Source organism: Bos indicus x Bos taurus, chromosome 11 (assembly GCF_003369695.1).
Source record: "Bos indicus x Bos taurus breed Angus x Brahman F1 hybrid chromosome 11, Bos_hybrid_MaternalHap_v2.0, whole genome shotgun sequence".
Taxonomy (NCBI): domain Eukaryota; kingdom Metazoa; phylum Chordata; class Mammalia; order Artiodactyla; family Bovidae; genus Bos; species Bos indicus x Bos taurus.
Window position 1 is genome coordinate 96,709,181 of NC_040086.1, and position 16,838 is coordinate 96,726,018.

Sequence of the window (16,838 nt, forward strand, 5' to 3'; positions counted from 1 at the left end):
AGCAGAAAGATGAATGAGCTGGGGGCTTTGGGAGCAGGCTGGAAAGAAGAGGTAGCACAGCTGGGTGGTTCAGAGCATGGACTCAGGAGCCAGGCTCCACCTTCATCACTTACCAGCTGGGTGACCTCTCTCAGTTACTCCACCTGTCTGTGCCTCAACTTGCTCATCTGTAAAAATCAAGATAAGAACAGCACTTTCTTCAAGGAATTGGTAGGAGAATGCATCAGACTGATGTTTGCAAAGCACTAAGACAGCAATATATAACCATTTGTTTAAAAAAATTAGATAGATGATAGATAAAATGAGGGAAGGATGAATCATTTTGTTTCTCCCTCAAAGCCAGGGTGAAAGGCAATCCCGATGGAGAAGCTGCTGCCAGGGTCCCCCATTTGAGTGACTGGAAGGTGGTGGAATGCTCCTACTCTGAAAATATATAGGTTTAAGAGCATTGAGACAAACACCCTGGCTGGTAAGAACATCTAGACTAGAGGGTATTACATTATCATATGGTTAGTTAAGGAATTATAGCTCTTAGGGTACCAGCTTCTGCACAATAAAATGATTTTTAAAACAACACTTTAAAAACCCGATTAAAACATAATGCCCTGTTTAGTTACTGCCACAAAATGTTTCATTTGCAGATTACAGCCTAGCAGATTTAATTTACTTTCCTCTGACACCCATATTAGACACGATGAGCCAGGGAGGCACTCAAGGCTGTAAGCTGCAGAACTTAGAAGCTCATGGGTTCTAAGCCTTTTTGGAGGACGTGGCATGGCCAGGCTTCCTCCCCACCCCCGGGACCCTGAGGGTTTCCTGATGGTTGGCACACAGCGCTCCTCCCTGCAGGCTCTTCTGATCAAGTAAGGTTTGGGACTCTGCAGGATGCTATATGCTGAGAGTTCAGACTGAAAACTGGTGCTTCAAGGGCCAAGTTCGGCTATTGATCATCTGCCTCACAGCATGATTTCTAAATAGTCAAGCCAACATTTGAAACATCAAGAGATCTCACTCTAAACCTGGACATTTTGCTACTTTTAAAAAATGGGAAGAATTGACAACGCTGAACTGTCACTGTCACGGCAACGACAGGCTGGAGCGGGAGAGGCCATGTGCTTTCCAGTTCGTCACAATCCCTACCATTCCTTACCGTCTCCCTCACAGTCAGGGGTCTGAGAGTTAACTCAAATCCAGTTTACTATTGCATGTGAGGTGCTCTTCTGTTTTGTTTTTCGGTAGAGAAACATTCCTTGATTCCATCTTTTGAGGTACCAGCAGGAAATAGACAACATGCTCAAAGCTGGGGAGGTGAGGAGAGTTTAGTAGTGGGATTATTTACCAAGGTATGGATAGAGTTTAGGAAAAGCAACAAAGAATGATACAGCCTCCAGTGCCACAAACACTGGGGAGTGTTACCATCCTGAGTCCGAAGGGATGCAGAGAGGGGGCCTGGAGAGAAAGCGCTGCTGATGGAGCTGAGTCTGGGTCAAGGGCGGCAGTCAGCCCAGGGTGACTCCTTGTGGACAGAGCCTGGAAAAGACTCCTCCAAGCTCCTTTCCTCATGCCTCCAGTTTCCTCTGGTGACCCCCATGGGCCACACCAACTGGAAGCGAGAAGACAAAGGGATCCTCCCAGGCTCCCCATATAGCTCAGATTCCAGGACACAGAGTTGGGGAGCATGGGGGACAAAGAAAGGACCTGGAGAAGGACCGAATAAAAGAGAGCCAGCATGCCATGTGTCCGTCAAAAGTGGCAAAACAAAAAGAGGGTGTATATATCTGTGTGGAAGTTAAGAATATTCTTGTACTTCCCTGGTGGTGCAGTGGATAAGAACCTGCCTGCCAATGCAAGGGACAAGGGTTCAGTCTCTGGTCCAGGAAGATTTCACACGCCTTGGAGCAGAGAAGCCTGTGCACCACAATTTCTAAAGCCTGCACACCTAGAGCCAGTGCTCCCCAACCAGAGAAGCCACTACAGCGAGAAGCACGCGTACCACAGTGAAGAGTAGCCCCACTCACCACAACCAGCGGAAGCCCGTGTAAAGCAACTAAGACCCAGCGCAGCCACAAATCAAATAATTTTTTTTTAAAGAATATATATTCGTATATATTTAATGTGCCAATGCTCGGTCCACTTCTCTCATCTGCGTCATCTTCGTGGTCCCCTAAGCATCTGACTATGCATCACTGGCCCTGGGAGAGTTATCTCCACCCCTGCCCCCCACCCCCATCCCACCACACCCTCTTTCGACTTCGTCTCCTCTTGGGGAAGGAGATTCCCATCCATTCCCCAAAGAGGAAACAGCAGTAGAAACAAGACCCTCCCCATCCTCCTCTGCACGCCCTCATCTGTGCGGTGAGGTGGAGCTCAGGTCAAGTTCAGACATGGCCCTCCCCCTGGACCTGCCTTCTAGAACAGCTCATCCTTCTTTCTGCTCCTGTTGCAGGCAGTAACTCAGCAAGACGAAGCATCACTGCCCTCAGGAGAGGGCTGTCTGGTCTAAAGGCGCCCCCACAACTGGGAGAGAAACTCAATCCCTTTAGGGAAGGAGAAGTCAGAAGCCCCAGGTTCCAGCTACATTCTCTAACTCAGAGTTCCACTAACATTGCTGAAGCTATTATTCCCATTTGATCTCAATTCCTTTTGCCCTGTATTGAACATTTGTCCTATTTTTCTGACTTCCCAGCAAGGACTCCCATCCTGTTTTTGAGGAATTCCTCATTTTATAAGGCTTAGAAGGAAACAGAATTCATTTTCCACTCTGTGTGCTTGGTCGCTCGGTCGTATCTGACTTTTTGACACCCTTTGACCCTTTGGACAGGCTCTTCTGTCCATGGGATTTTCCAGGCAAGAATACTGGAGTGGGTTGCCATTACCTCTTCCAGGGGATCTTCCTGACCCGGGGCTTGAAGCTGTATCTCCTGTGTCTCCTGAATTGCAGGCAGATTCTTTACCTGCACTCTAGAAGCCTTTAAGGCTGGGTGTCATTTTCCCGGTCTCCTTTGCAGCTAGGAAGCAGCCACAGGACCAGGCTCTGAGTTGGTCTCATGGCTCAGGGAGGTGGCAGCAGCAGTTGCAGTAAGACCAGCTTCCAAGGCCGTGAGGCCAGCAACAGCGCAGCTTGGGGCATCGGTCAGCAGTGGTCATGGTGGTGGCCCTGGGGGTGGCAGCAGCGTCCTGGCCACTCCAGTTCTGTGACCTGATTGTGGGCAAAGCTATGTAGTCACCAAGCCTGCTTTTCCAGCCTCCTAGGGACTGTGTGAGCCACCCATACCTTTCTGGTGAATTCCTTTACTGCCAAAATCAGCCAGACTCCATTTCTGTTCCTTGAGTCTTTTTTTTTTTTTTAATTTGGCTGTGCCGGGTCTTCGTTGTAGCACACAGGATCTTTAGTTACAACATCCAGGCTCTTAGTTGCAGCATATGGGATCTAGTTCCCTGACCAGGGATCGAACCTGAGCCCCCTGCATTGGGAGCTCGGAGTCCCAGCCACTGGACCACCAGGGAAGTCCCTGCTCTTTGTGACTTGGAACTCCTACTGATACATGTGACCACAGAATCCTGGAGGGAAGAAAAGATGAATGGCACCCCTAGCTACACCCCCAGCAACTCCCTCCAGATTATGTGTCCATTAAGACTACCTCAATTATTTAACAATGCAAATCAAAATAAAAGCAAAGCCTCAAATTGACAAAGAATAAAGAGAAAGTGTAAGTTCACAGGAGCCTTGTGGGTTAAGGCTAGAAGCAGATTCTCACTGAGAAACTGATCCATCTCTGGCTCTCTTGTAAGTCCTTCTGGCTGTCAAGTTCATCTTCAGCCCCCACACAGGGGCCCCTGCAATTGCAAGGCTTCCTCTCCTTGCAGTAAAACAGCTACAGTAGTTCTCGACCTCACCTCCTCCCACACCACCCTACAAAAGAAAGTCTCTTCTGGGAGCTCTCCCACAAGTCCAGGGATGTCCAAATAAGGTCACAGGCTTGTCCTTGCATACATCATGGTGGCCGGAAAATGGGATAAGCTGATTGGCTTAATCAAATCAAGGCTCATCTGAAACTGAATTTTCTCAAACCATCGGATGAGAATGCGGCAGGGTGGTGAAGTCCCCAAGGAAAGTCAGCTTCCTGTTGGTGGGAAGTGGGGGCACGGATGCTGGGGACCTCTGGGGGACTCAGATATCTGGGTCAAGTCTCAGCTCTGCTCCAGCCTACCAGTGTGAACCTGGCCAGCCCCTTTTCCTCTTCATGTCTCAGTGGCCAGGTTTATACCATGGTGGAGAGTGGGGTACATTCTACAAGTCTACGGGTCTTGGAGGCAAAGTAGCACTACCTTGAGTCAGTGGCTAGATGACCTGAATTGTGTCCCTGACAAATTCACATGTTGAAGCCATAGCCCTCAGGACCTCAGGATGTGACTATATATTTGCAGAACAGGGCTTTAGAGGGGTGATAAAGCTAATTGAGACCCTGAGAGTAGGCTTTTCATATAACATCCTTATAATAAGAGGACATTAGGCTATACAGAAACACCAGTTCTCTTGCCCATGAGAACACAGCCAGAAGGTGGCCCTTGGCAAAGTCGAGCAGAGCAGCCTCAGGTAAAACCAAACCTGATGACACCTTGATCTTGGACTTCCAGCCTCCAGATCTGTGGGAAGATCAGTCTTTGTTGTTTCAATTACCAGTCTGCGGTACTTTGTTATGACAGCCCAAGCTGACTAATACAGAGCTCATGAATTTGAAAGGGGAGGTTCATCTGGCCAAGTTCCCATACCCTACCCTGTCTCGTACCAGTTGTATACCTGGGCAAGGCACTTCACTTCTCTGAGCCTAGCAGCTTAGCTGGGGGAACACATTCTCCAAAAGTACCTACTATTTCAATGTTTCTATTGGACACCTGCAGACATGGTAAGAATATGATGAAAAGATATTAGAGGGAGCAGAGGGAGGGTTGGGGCCAGTCTGTTCATCAGGCAACTGAAGCATCAGTGACCAGAGCTTGAGCCTCACGAGGAGTCATCAAAGGAGAATGTGCCCCCAACCGACCAGTGCCAGGGATCCCCTCTCAGCCCCCACATACCCACCTCTAGGCCCTTACTGAAGGGCGGAACTTTTGGGGGCTCCCACTCCCAAATGAGAACATCTGGCTTGCTCGTCTGCCAGCGCTCCAGATTCCTCACGCATAGAGTGAGGACAATAGCATCACCTGCTGCATGGAGTTGCAAATGTTTAATACGATAACAATGTGAAGTGCTCAGCACAGCACCTCCTACAGAGTAAATGCCTGAAGGATGAATGTGAAGAGTACTGCAGGTGCCCTTCAACTTCCCTTGAGCCAGATATTGATCCTGCCCCAGTGATAACCCAGATTTCAGCAAGACTCCTGGGTCTAAAAGAAAAGATGATCATGGGACTTCTCTGGTGGTCCAGTGGTTAAGACTCCATGCTCCCACTGCAGGAGACACGGGTTCAATCCCTGGTCAGGGAACTAAGATCCTGCATTACATGCAGTGCGGCCAAAAAAAAAAAAAAAAAGACAAAAATGATCAGCTAAAACCACCACATCTTCTCCTGTGGAGACTTCAATGTGTTTCCAAGATGTTTGCAGGTCCCCTGGGTGCACCTGTTCTTGTTACTCCTGGATCTAAGCGCCAGCTTGTGTTGAATTTGTTCTATTTCTGTCATTGTCTCCAAAGGAACTTGACCCTTCCTTTGATGTACACACACACACACACACCCCACTCCTGCAGGGCTTTTTGTGGGTCTAACAGCCTTTACTGAAAGTCTAGGATGACAGAGGGGAGGTTAACATCACAAGCACTCAAGCCAAAAGAAAAAAAAAACACCTTAAATTCACATATGAAATATCTTTTATCGTAAATGAACGTTCATGCTTTCTGCACCAGAGATTTCTCACTGGCCACACCACAAAGATCCCTGGAGTCTCATCAACTTGCACACTTCTCTGTTCTTTTTGTCCTTCCTCTTTACCTACACTTTCCTATTAATAGACGGCCCCTCTGAATTCTTCTCATTCCAGTATCAGAGTAATGATGATATATTGAGATATCGGCCCGAATTCCTCACCGCTCCCTGTGTCCTTTTCCCATGGGACTTTGCACATCCCCCTCACTAGAAGTGGAGTCCACTTTCTTACCCCTTGCCTGTGGGCTCAGCCGTATGACTTGTTATGGCCAGTGTGATGTTAACAGAAATGACAAAAATATGCTTGCACAGTGAGGATTCACCTCTTAACATCTCTGCATTCCATGAGAACAGTTTCCCCTGGGTAGCTACCATCCCTTCAGCTGGATCCCCAAATGGAAACACATGGACAGACCTGAGCCTAACCTGCAGTGAGGAGCCAGGCTCACGTGGACCCACAGCCTGAAGCACAGCTGCTCAGCTGAGTCCAGCTTCACTGATCTGTAGACACATAAGTGAAAAAATAAATCAGTGTTGTTTTAAGCCACTGAATTTTGGGGTGAATTGTTTTGTAGTAATGACAGACTGGGGGACTTCCCTGGAAGTCCCGTAGTTAAGACTTTGCCTTCCACTGCAAGGGGTGCAGGTTCCATCCCTGGTCAGGGAGCTAAGATTCCACATGCCCTGGCCACCAAAAAACCAAAACATACAGTCCCAACCTTGTGTTTTTATCTCTGGTCAGCTTAGGGATCTCCCACCTGCTATTTTCACTCTAGGACTCTTGTTGATGGAGCAGGCACTTTCTAGAACATTGCTGGTCTTCATGGCAGAGAGAAAGTGAGGAGGGGAACTACACACTGACTCTCAAAACTTTCACCTGAAAGTGACACAGGCCATTTCAATCCTTTTTCATGGGTCAAAGAAAGCCACAAGGCCACATCTGTGTTCAGGGGCAGGCCTAGCCTCTCCAGGAGAAAGAAAGAAAACATTTAGTGGCAACAGTCGTGAATTCCACAGTCTCCACTCTGATGGTGAATCTGTGGATTTCGACCAATTTTTACTCTATATCATCATTTGAGGCTATGATATCATATGGTTACAATTTAGAATTATCATGTACTTCTGGTGAGTTGAACCTTTCTCATAAAATAGCCTATATTTATTAGTCATCTTTTGCTAAGTTAGGCATGAATCATGCACTCATTCATAAAGTATCCACTTGGAACTGACATATTTCATGTTACATTAGTCAAAGAAAGCCACATGACCACACCTAACTTCAAAATCTCAGTGGCTTATAAAGATGATGGTTAATTTCTCATGTTATACATCCTTTGGGTCATTTGTAGGGTTTCCCAGGTGGTACCATGGTAAAGAATCTGCCTGCCAATGCAGGAGGCGCAAGAGATGTGGGTTCAATCCCTGGGTCAGGAAGATCCCCTGGAGAAGGAAATGGCAATCCACTCCAGTATTCTTGCCTGGAAAATTCCACGGACAGAGGAGCCTGGTGGGCTGCAATCCATGGGGTGGCAAAAGTTGGACATGACTGAGCATGCACACAGGGGTCATTGTGGCACTACCCACTCTTCATTCTGGCTTATTTTCATTCAAGGACCCCGTGGAAGGAGCAGCCCCATCTTGGATGTGACCTGCCTGTGGCAGAGGGAAAGAATAGATGGTTCATCATTTCTATTCATGTGTCAGTGACCAAGCCTGAAGTCCACAGGTTGGGAAGTACAGGCCTCTTACAGGAGTAGCAAATTATCGAGAATGATGATAAAATTCACTACACTACTTCTAGCAATGCTTTTGCCTCAAAGTCTACCTTGTCCAATGTTGATACAGCTAAAACAGACCCAGCATGGAAACTCTTACCATTCTTTGACTTTAAAATTTGTCTTTGTGCATAGCTAAATGCTTTCAAAAGTTGGTGTTACAATCTATCTTTTAACTAGACAGTTCAAGTTTTTAAATATATATGCTGTGCTGTGCTTAGTCACTTAGTTACAGCCGATTCTTTGGACTGTTGCCTGCTAGATTTCTCTGTCCATGGGATTTTCCAGGCAATATTGGAGTGGGTTGTCATTTCCTCCTCCAGGGGATCTTCCCCACCCAGGGATCAAACTAGCATCTCCTGTGTCTGTTGCATTACAAGTGGATTCTTTACCCACTAAGCCACCAGGGAAGCCTTATTGTGATTACTGAAATATTTAAATTTGTTTTTCCACTTTATTTTGTGCTTTGTATTTTTCCACTGTTTATGTTCTTTCATTCCTGCCGTTATTTCCTTCCTTTCTCCCCCTTTCCTTCTTTCTTTCTTTTTTCTTTTTCAACAGAATTTTTTAAAGTATTGTTTATTTGGCTGTGCCAGGTCTCCGTTGAGGCATGCAGGGTCTTCCATTGCAGCACACAGGGCATGTGGGATCTAGTTACCTGCTCAGGGATCAAACCCAGACCCCCTGCATTGACAGCCAGTGGGACACTAGGGAAGGCCCCTTCTCCTTTTAAAGTTTTGTTGATTTACTTTTGGCTGCACTGAGTCTTCACTGCTGTGTGCTGACTTTCTCCCGTTGCAGTGAGCCAGGGCTTCCCCTTGCAGTGGCTTCTCTTGTTGCAGAGCACAGGCTCTAGAGCATGCGGGTTTCAGTGGTTGCGGTGCACGGATTTAGTTGCATGTGGCATCTTCCCCATATCAGGGATCGCACCTGTGTCTCCTGCATTGGCATGTGGATTCCTAACCACTGGACAACCAGGAAAGTGCTTTCCTTCTTTTTACAAATCTTCTTCTTCTTCCTCTGGTTTGGTCTTTTTTCTTTAAATAGTAAGCCTTGAAATTTTAACATTCGTATTTCATTAGAAGTCTAACGCTAACCAATACTTTTATAGACAGTGGAATCGGTTCACTCTAACTGACTGATACACCTAAAGACTCCAATTCTTTGCTTTCTTATGCACACTCTTTGCCATAATCCTTTATAGCTCCCTCTTACTATAGCCTTGGGCTTCCCTAATAGCTCAGTATTCAGAAAACTAAGATTATGGCATCCAGTCCCATCACTTCATAGCAAATAGATGGGGAAACAGTGGCTGACTTTATTTTTGGGGGCTCCAAAATCACTGCAGCCATGGTGATTGCAGCCATGAAATTAAAAGATGCTTACTCCTTGGAAGGAAAGTTATGACCAACCTAGACAGTGTATTAAAAAGTAAAGACATTACTTTGCCAACAAAGGTCTGTCTAGTCAAGGCTATGGTTTTTCCAGTGGTCATGTATGGATGTGAGAGTTGGACTATAAAGAAAGCTGAGCTCTGAAGAACTGATGCTTTTGAACTGTGGTGTTGGAGAAGACTCTTGAGAGTTCCTTGGACTGCAAGGAGATCCAACCAGTCCATCCTAAAGGAGATCAGTCCTGAGTGTTCGTTGGAAGGACTGATATTGAAGCTGAAACTCCAAGACTTTGGCCACCTGATGTGAAGAGCTGACTCATTTGAAAAGACCTTGATGCTTGGAAAGATTGAGGGCAGGAGGAGAGGGGGACAACAGAGGATGAGATGGTTGGATGGCATCACCGACTCAATGGACATGGGTTTGGGTAGACTCCGGCAGTTGGCGATGGACAGGGAGGCCTGGCGTGCTGCGGTTCATGGGGTCACAAAGAGTCGGACACGACTGAGTGACTAAACTGAACTGAACTGAACTGAATAGCTCAGTTGGTAAAGAATCCACCTGCAATGCAGAAGACCCCAGTTCTATTCCTGGGTTTGGAAGATCCACTGGAGAAGGGATAGGCTATCCACTCCAGTATTCTTGGGCTTCCCTGGTGGCTCAGCTGGTAAAAAATATGCCTGCAATGCTGGAGACTTGGGTTCAATCCCTGGGTTGGGAAGATCCCCTGGAGAAGGGAAAGGCTACCCACTCCAGTATTCTGGCCTGGAGAATTACATGGACTGTATAGTCCATGGGGTCCCAAAGAGTTGGACACGACTAAGCGACTTTCACTATTACTACTACTACTACTACTACTACTACTACTACTACTACTATAGCCTTGGACTCAGTCATGTGACCTTCTTTAGCCAATAAAATATTTTTTAAAGTCTTAGAAAATGTGCGTATACTTTTCCATTGCTCTCTTTTGTGCACCTACCATTGCCATGAGAATTTATCCCCATTGCCTGGCTGGTGAGTAAGAGACACATGGAACAGAGTCAGGGATCCCAGCCAAAACCACCCTAGATCAGCTGACCCTAGACATGTAGGCAAGCCCAGCCAAGCTGAGCAAAGCTTTCTAACCAACCCCAAGCAGACACTAGACATATGAGCCAGAAACAAATAAAGCTGTATCCCTCTGAGGTTTTGAGGCTCTATGTTATGCAATAGTTAATCAACACACAGTTTTATAATGTATTCAGTTCAGTAATCCTTTTATACTATCATTCCATTATTTTGGTTTTACATTTTTTGATCCTACAAATTATAAGTTGTTCTTTGTTTGTTTGTCCCTAATGTTTGTTTATATTTACCTATGTTTGCCATTTTATCTGCTCACTAATCCTTACTGTTCCTCAGTTTTTCCTCTTGGGATCATTTTATTTCTTCCTGAAATAAATCTTCTAAGAGATGCTTCAGTTAAGTTCTGTTGGTAGTAACTCTTAGCTTTTGTTGATCTTAAAAGTATTATGTTTTCATTTTTTGAAAGATTATTTGCTAAGTATACAATTCTAGGTATAAGATTATTTTCTCTCATCTTGTTAAGGCTATTATCCCATTAATGATATTATTTCATGCTATTATTATTATCATTGCTCCCATTATTGCTGTTGAGTAGCCAGGAGTTGGTATCACTATCATTCTATGGTAGATAACCTGACTTTCTTCTCTATCTGCTTTTAAAATCATCTCATGCTTTGGTGTTCTGCAGTTTAACCAGATCTAGGTTTTCTTTTCCCCAATCCTAGTTGGGATTCCTTGTGTTTCCTGAGGCTGCTTCTCTTTCATCAATTCTGGAAAATTCCCAGCCATCAATATTTGACAACTACTTTGTTCATATTCACTTTATTATCTTCTAACATAAAAGAGAGTCAGACACAACTGATGAGACTTAGCAGCAGCAGCAGACCTCACTCTTTTTCATTTCTTTATCTCACTGGGATGGCTTTTGGATTATTTTCTTCAAATTTATTTTTTAGCTCATGAATTTCTCTTCAGCTGTACCTCATTGGTTATTTAAACCTTCCAATGAGCTAGACATTTAAAATGTATCTGATGCTGCTGATTGTCTTCTCTGCCCATGGGTTTTGTTTTTTGATTGTGAATTCGTATTTTCGATATTTCTCCTAGCAATTTTATCTATTTTGTTGCGGTTATACTTGGATATATGTAGTCTATTAACCGGAGAAGGCAATGGCATCCCACTCCAGTACTCTTGCCTGGAAAATCCCATGGATAGAGGAGCCTGGTAGGCTGCAGTCCATGGGGTCGCTAAGAGTCAGACACGACTGAGCGACTTCCCTTTCACTTTTCACTTTCATGCATTGGAGAAGGAAATGGCAACCCACTCCAGTGTTCTTGCCTGGAGAGTCCCAGGGACGGGGGGGCCTGGTGGGCTGCTGTCTCTGGGGTTGCACAGAGTCGGACACAACTGAAGCGACTTAGTAGTAGTCTATTAACAGGCTTCCCAGGTGGCGCAGTGGTAAAGAATCTGCCTGCCAATGAAGGAGATGCAAGAGACTTGGGTTTGATCCCTTGGTCATGAAGATCACCTGGAGTAGGAAACGGCAACCCACTCCAGTATTCTTGCCTGGAAAATCCCATGGACTCAGGAGCCTGGCAGGCTACAGTCCATGGGGTTGCAGAGCCGGACACCTGAGCAACTGAGCAGTCTATAATATTGCCAGAAATAACGCCCAAGACCAAAGCAGTCCTACAGAGCTGAGATCTTGGGTCTGGAGCCAGACTGCAGGGCTTAACTGAAGTTGTGCCACTTACTAGTAGTAAAACTACTCATACAACAAACATCCAGGGATACACCGTCCAAACCTGAGACTATAGCTTAACCTCATCTGAGAACTAGGCTCTCTCAATCTTTCTGCTTTGTTGGCCTTAGCATTTGTCATATCACAGGCACATGCCAGTAACTGAATTTTCAACCTTAGAGACAGGAAGAAAATAAAGGCTGCAAAACACTTGAGCATATTCAACTAGAAGTCTTGGTGAACTTTGAAAACAAGAACAGAATAAACAAAAGCTTTTTCAGAAGCCCCAGTTGATGGCTTCTCTAAGTATTATGGGCCAGAAATTGGTCACATGCTTATGCCTAGTCCAACTACTGGCTAATAAGAATGAGTTTATCACGAATAGTCTGGACCAGTTATGAGTCATTCAATTGGCGTGAGGCTTTTCCTAGGGGAACCCGGCACAATGCTTGAGAGGGCATTGGTCCCTTCACTAAACTCTTACTGAACATCTGCTACAAGCTAAAGGCGCTGTGGAGCCAGTAAAGGATTTGACATAATCTCTATCAGACAAGCTGAGATAGGTCAAAGTGTTTATTTAGCACTCCTCTCCGCAAACGTGAGCGTTGGCCCTAGAGTACCTACAGGAGACTGACCTGCTCCGGGCTGTACTGCGCAGCCGCGGGTTCTCTCGGAGCACGCTCCTGACGCCCCGCCCCGAATGCGAGTCCCGCAAGCGCACATCGCTTTCTCTCAGACGCACCCCCGGAAACACTGGCAGTTTTAGGGGGCGGGACCGGTAAGCGTTTCCGGAGGCGGGAGGCGCAGGCTGAGGCGGTCGCGGCAGCTACGGCTTGAGCGGGCCCGGCGCCGGCGGCGGCGGAAAGTATCCCACCGGCGGGCTATGTGAGCGCCGAGCCCTTGGCAGGTATGGCAGAGTCAGGACAACGCGTAGCAAGGGGGCAGAAATGGAAACCGGAGAGGTTTGAAGGGTTCTCTGCAGGTTCCGGCGCGCTCACCGCTGACACCGCCAGGCCCATTGCGCCGACCGGGATGCTGAAGCCGCGCGCGGGACCGTTGGAGTCCCGGCGCCCCGGGTCCGACTCCTGCTGTCTCTGGCCAGCCCGGAGCTCGTGCAGCGACACCGAGGCCCCCGAGGCGACCTCTCGTCCAAGGTCACCCTCCGGTGACGGACCTCGGCGGGCCAGAGCGCTTAGAGATCCCGCCACCCCTTCTTCCCCCCGTCAGACCGCCCCTCCGGCCTTTCGGGGGCGCGGAGTGGGCGCGGCTTGGCGACCTCTCGGTTGAGTCAAAGCCAGGAGAAAAACTGCGCTTGGGACTTGGCTGATATGGTCTCTGTTTACCTCTGCGTTTCACGTCTCTTGCTGTCTGTGTCACCTGTCATCACCTGCCCTTTATGCCTATTAACTCGGCCTCGGTCAGCTTTGTGTTTCTCTCGAACCCATCTCCTAGTATCTGGATCCTGTCTTCATTTCTGTTTCCACCTTCTGTGTCCCTTGACCCTGTGTTTCCCTCTTAGTCTACTCTGATTCACGGCCTTCCTGTCGGTCCAGCTCTTTACTCATTCTGTGCTTCTCTGCCAGTCGTATGTCTTTCTCTCTTGTTTCTGCCTCTCCTCACTGGGTTTCTCTGGGCGGGGCGGCCTGCCCGGACCTCTGAGCCATGGCAGGTGACTCATGACCCTGTGAAGCTTCCTACACTGGTGACATGATCAGCGACTAGACTGCAGTCTGACCTCAGCTCTGACAGGTGTCGCCCAAACGGTCAGGGTGTAGGCGCTCCTGGAGGACAGAAGGCCATCTGCAGGCCAAAGTAGCTTGATGAATCCTTGCTTTTTCTTACCCATGGTTTTTCAGAACTGCCGACTCTACTTCCCTTTGCTCCATTCACGTGGCTTCCAGGGTTCTAAGGAGCCTGCTCTCTGAGTTACCACTGCTTAACCAGGCCTGTGTACAGGCTGAGGAAGGGTCTGTCAGAGATCCTCTGCCCGTTGGGGCTCGTGGGGCAGTAGCAGGATTTCTGGGAGAGCTGTATGCTTAGTTTGAAAATCGTGTCACTATGTACAGTTAAATTGTGAGAAACCTAGTCGCTTGGCGTTCATTCTTTGCTCTACAAAAGTATTCAGTGGAGAAGTAAGCTGGACCCAAAAGAACAAATATTGAATGAGTCCACTTATATGAGGTATCTAGAATAGGCAGATTCATGGAGACAGAAAGTGGAGTATAGTTTTGCCAGGGGCTGAGGGTGTTGGCAAAATCTTGGCTCTCTGCGCACCAGTGCCCAACAGAAATACAGAGTCATGGAAGAGAAGGAAAGAGTGGCTTTACTGCTTTGCCAGGCAAACGGGGAACAGAGTAGGCTAGCGCCTCAAGAGCTGTGCCCCACTCCCAGGTGAATAGAGAGAGGTTATATAGTCAGACTGGAATGTGTGATAGGATTAAGGCAGTAACAGTCTTGCATTCTTCTGCAAAGTTTCAAAAGGGTGGGATTGCTGACAAGATGCATGTGCAGGGTCTTAGGTGGGCTTCCCAGGTGGCACAGTGGTAAAGAATCCACCTGCCAATGCAGGAGACTCAAGAGACTTGGGTTCAGTCCCCAGGTTGGGAAGATTCCCCTGGGGTATAAATAGCAAGCTTCTCAAGTATTCTTGCCTGGAAAATCCAATGGACAGAGGAGCCTAGTGGGCTCTATTCTGCAGGGTCACTGAGCACGAACACAGGGTCTTGGGTTCATTCTCCTAATCTTGATGAGCCTCTCTGGTCCCTTTAATCTTACCTCAGGTGATTTCTTGGCTGCTCCTCCCTTGATTAGCAACTTTTCTGCCCTTTGGAACTACGAGAACGTTGTGGAGGCTGGAGTCTTGCGTATGAGAAATGGAGGACAAAAAAACCTCAGTGTCCTGGAGCCCCACAGGGCCCTGCTCAACATCAAGGGGGAGGAGAGGATGGAAAATTATTATTTAATGGATACAGGGTTTTAGTTTGGGATGATGAAAAAATTCTTCAAACAGATAATGGTGGTGGTTGCGCAACTGCATAAATGTACTTAATGCCACTAATTGTAAACTTTAAATGGTTACAGTGGTAAATTTTATGTTAAGTATATTTTACCACAGTACCAAAAAGAAAGTTGTTGAATGTAGATTCCTGAAACTAACAAGCTCTTTGAAAACGTGATTTAAAAAATTCCATTCTGTAGCTTTTAGAAACATTTAGTTGAACTGACGTTTCTTGATGCCTGCTCTCCACAGCCAAGGTCCTTAGAAAAGGAGTTTGGTTAAAAGAATGTAGTTAAAAATTTCTACTTTTAGCACCCTGACTCTCCCTCTGTATTCACTGGGTTCAGTGCAGAAATCTGCTGCTTAAGCAGGAAACTAGAGGATGGTTTTACTTTTCACTTGAAGAAAAATAGTCCTTTTATTATAATAATGAAAAATTATGTGTTATGTGTTTTCTGGTGGGAGAGGCCTTTGTTTTATGTTTTCTTATCTAAGCTGTCAGTTTGTAAGCTAGTTTATCAAGCTTTCTTATAAGATGTAGCAGCCAAATTACTGCCATATTGAATCCCTTGATATCATTGGTTATTTTATGTACCACCAAAGGAAGAGAAAGCTTTGGCAATTAAACTTCTGCTTTGTGCATGCTAAGTCACTTCAGTAGTGTCTCACTGACCCCATGGACTGTAACCTGCCAGGCTCCTCAGTCCTTGGGATTTCCCAGACAAGAATACTGGAGTAGGTAGCCTTTTCCTCCTCCAGGGGATCTTCCCCACCCAGGGATCAAACCTCCGATTCCTGAGTCTTCTGCTTTGGCAGGCAGATTCTTTACCAACTACACCACCTGGGAAGCCCAATTAAGCTGTTACATATGCTTTTTTACATGTTTAAACTTATTTAGATATTTTAAAGTTATATTCTAGTACATTTGTAAAAAGAAGAAAAGTGAAACAAACTGATTAAAATGTTCATTAACCTCCTTACTATTCCTACTCTTCTGAATACTTTTCAGTTCAGAGTTACACCTGTGCTTTTCCACAGTTTGTCCTGTGTGTCGTCAGAAGCATTGGTGAGGCTCTCAGGAAAGCTCTAGTACTGTTTAAGCAGAGACAACTGTTATAACTTCCACCTGGCCATCACATCCTGATTTCAGAAATTTGAAAATGTGCCTCTTATAATCAATTGACTATAGCTCTATATTAGTTTCAGGAACTTTTCCGTTTTACCTTTTTATGTTTGCAGTTAAAATACAAAGAGATTTTTGTCTCATTTGTAACATATTGAGGGGAAAAAAAACTTTTGTTGTGTATGTTGTAGAACATACAAAACAGCAAGTGCTATTTCTTCCTTCTGCTTTCTTGGTTCAGCTTCTTATCCTGAATTCTAATGAATATGAGAGTGCAGTTAAAAAACATGTCCTTGGCTTTACTGTAATGTTAATGGCAGGATGAGATGGTGGATGGCATCATCAACTCAATGGACATGAGTTTGAGCAAACTCCAGGAGATGGTGAAGGACCAGGAATCCTGGTGTGCTGCAGGCCATGGGTTCGAAAAGAGACACAACTGAGCTGAACGACTGAACAACAACAACAGCAATAGCAGGATGACTGATAAGTGGAGAGTTAGTGGTTAGAACAATAACTTCTCTTTTGAATCACAAAGAATTTTCCACACTGGATCATTTGCCCTGAAGTTTCAAGTAAAACATTCAGCTGTGGCAGGAATCAAACTTCATAAAGTAGGTAGCTTGTTTTTTAAAAATCCTAGAATAGGTTTTACCAAGTGCTCTGGCTGTGTGTGCGCAGTTGCTCAGTTGTGTCTGACTATAACCCTTTGGACTGGAGTCTGCCAGGCTCCTCTGTCTGTGGGATTTTTTAGGCAAGAATACTGGAATGGGTTGCCATTTCCTTCTCCGGGGATCTTCCTGACCGGAGGACTGAA

General features: G+C 46.2%; 1 protein-coding gene across 3 annotated transcripts in view; it reads left to right on the forward strand.

The window, feature by feature from the left end:
- The first annotated feature begins 12,670 nt into the window (after positions 1-12,670).
- The window catches only part of ZBTB43 (zinc finger and BTB domain containing 43), a 28,804-nt gene continuing 24,636 nt past the window's right edge, over positions 12,671-16,838 (forward strand). For 2 of the 3 annotated variants that reach the window (XM_027556293.1, XM_027556294.1), the window contains exon 1: positions 12,684-12,807. The gene's annotated coding sequence lies outside the window, so the exon portion shown is untranslated. Of the gene's footprint in view, positions 12,808-16,838 lie in introns of all 3 variants that reach the window. The other variant, XM_027556292.1, reaches the window with a different exon arrangement.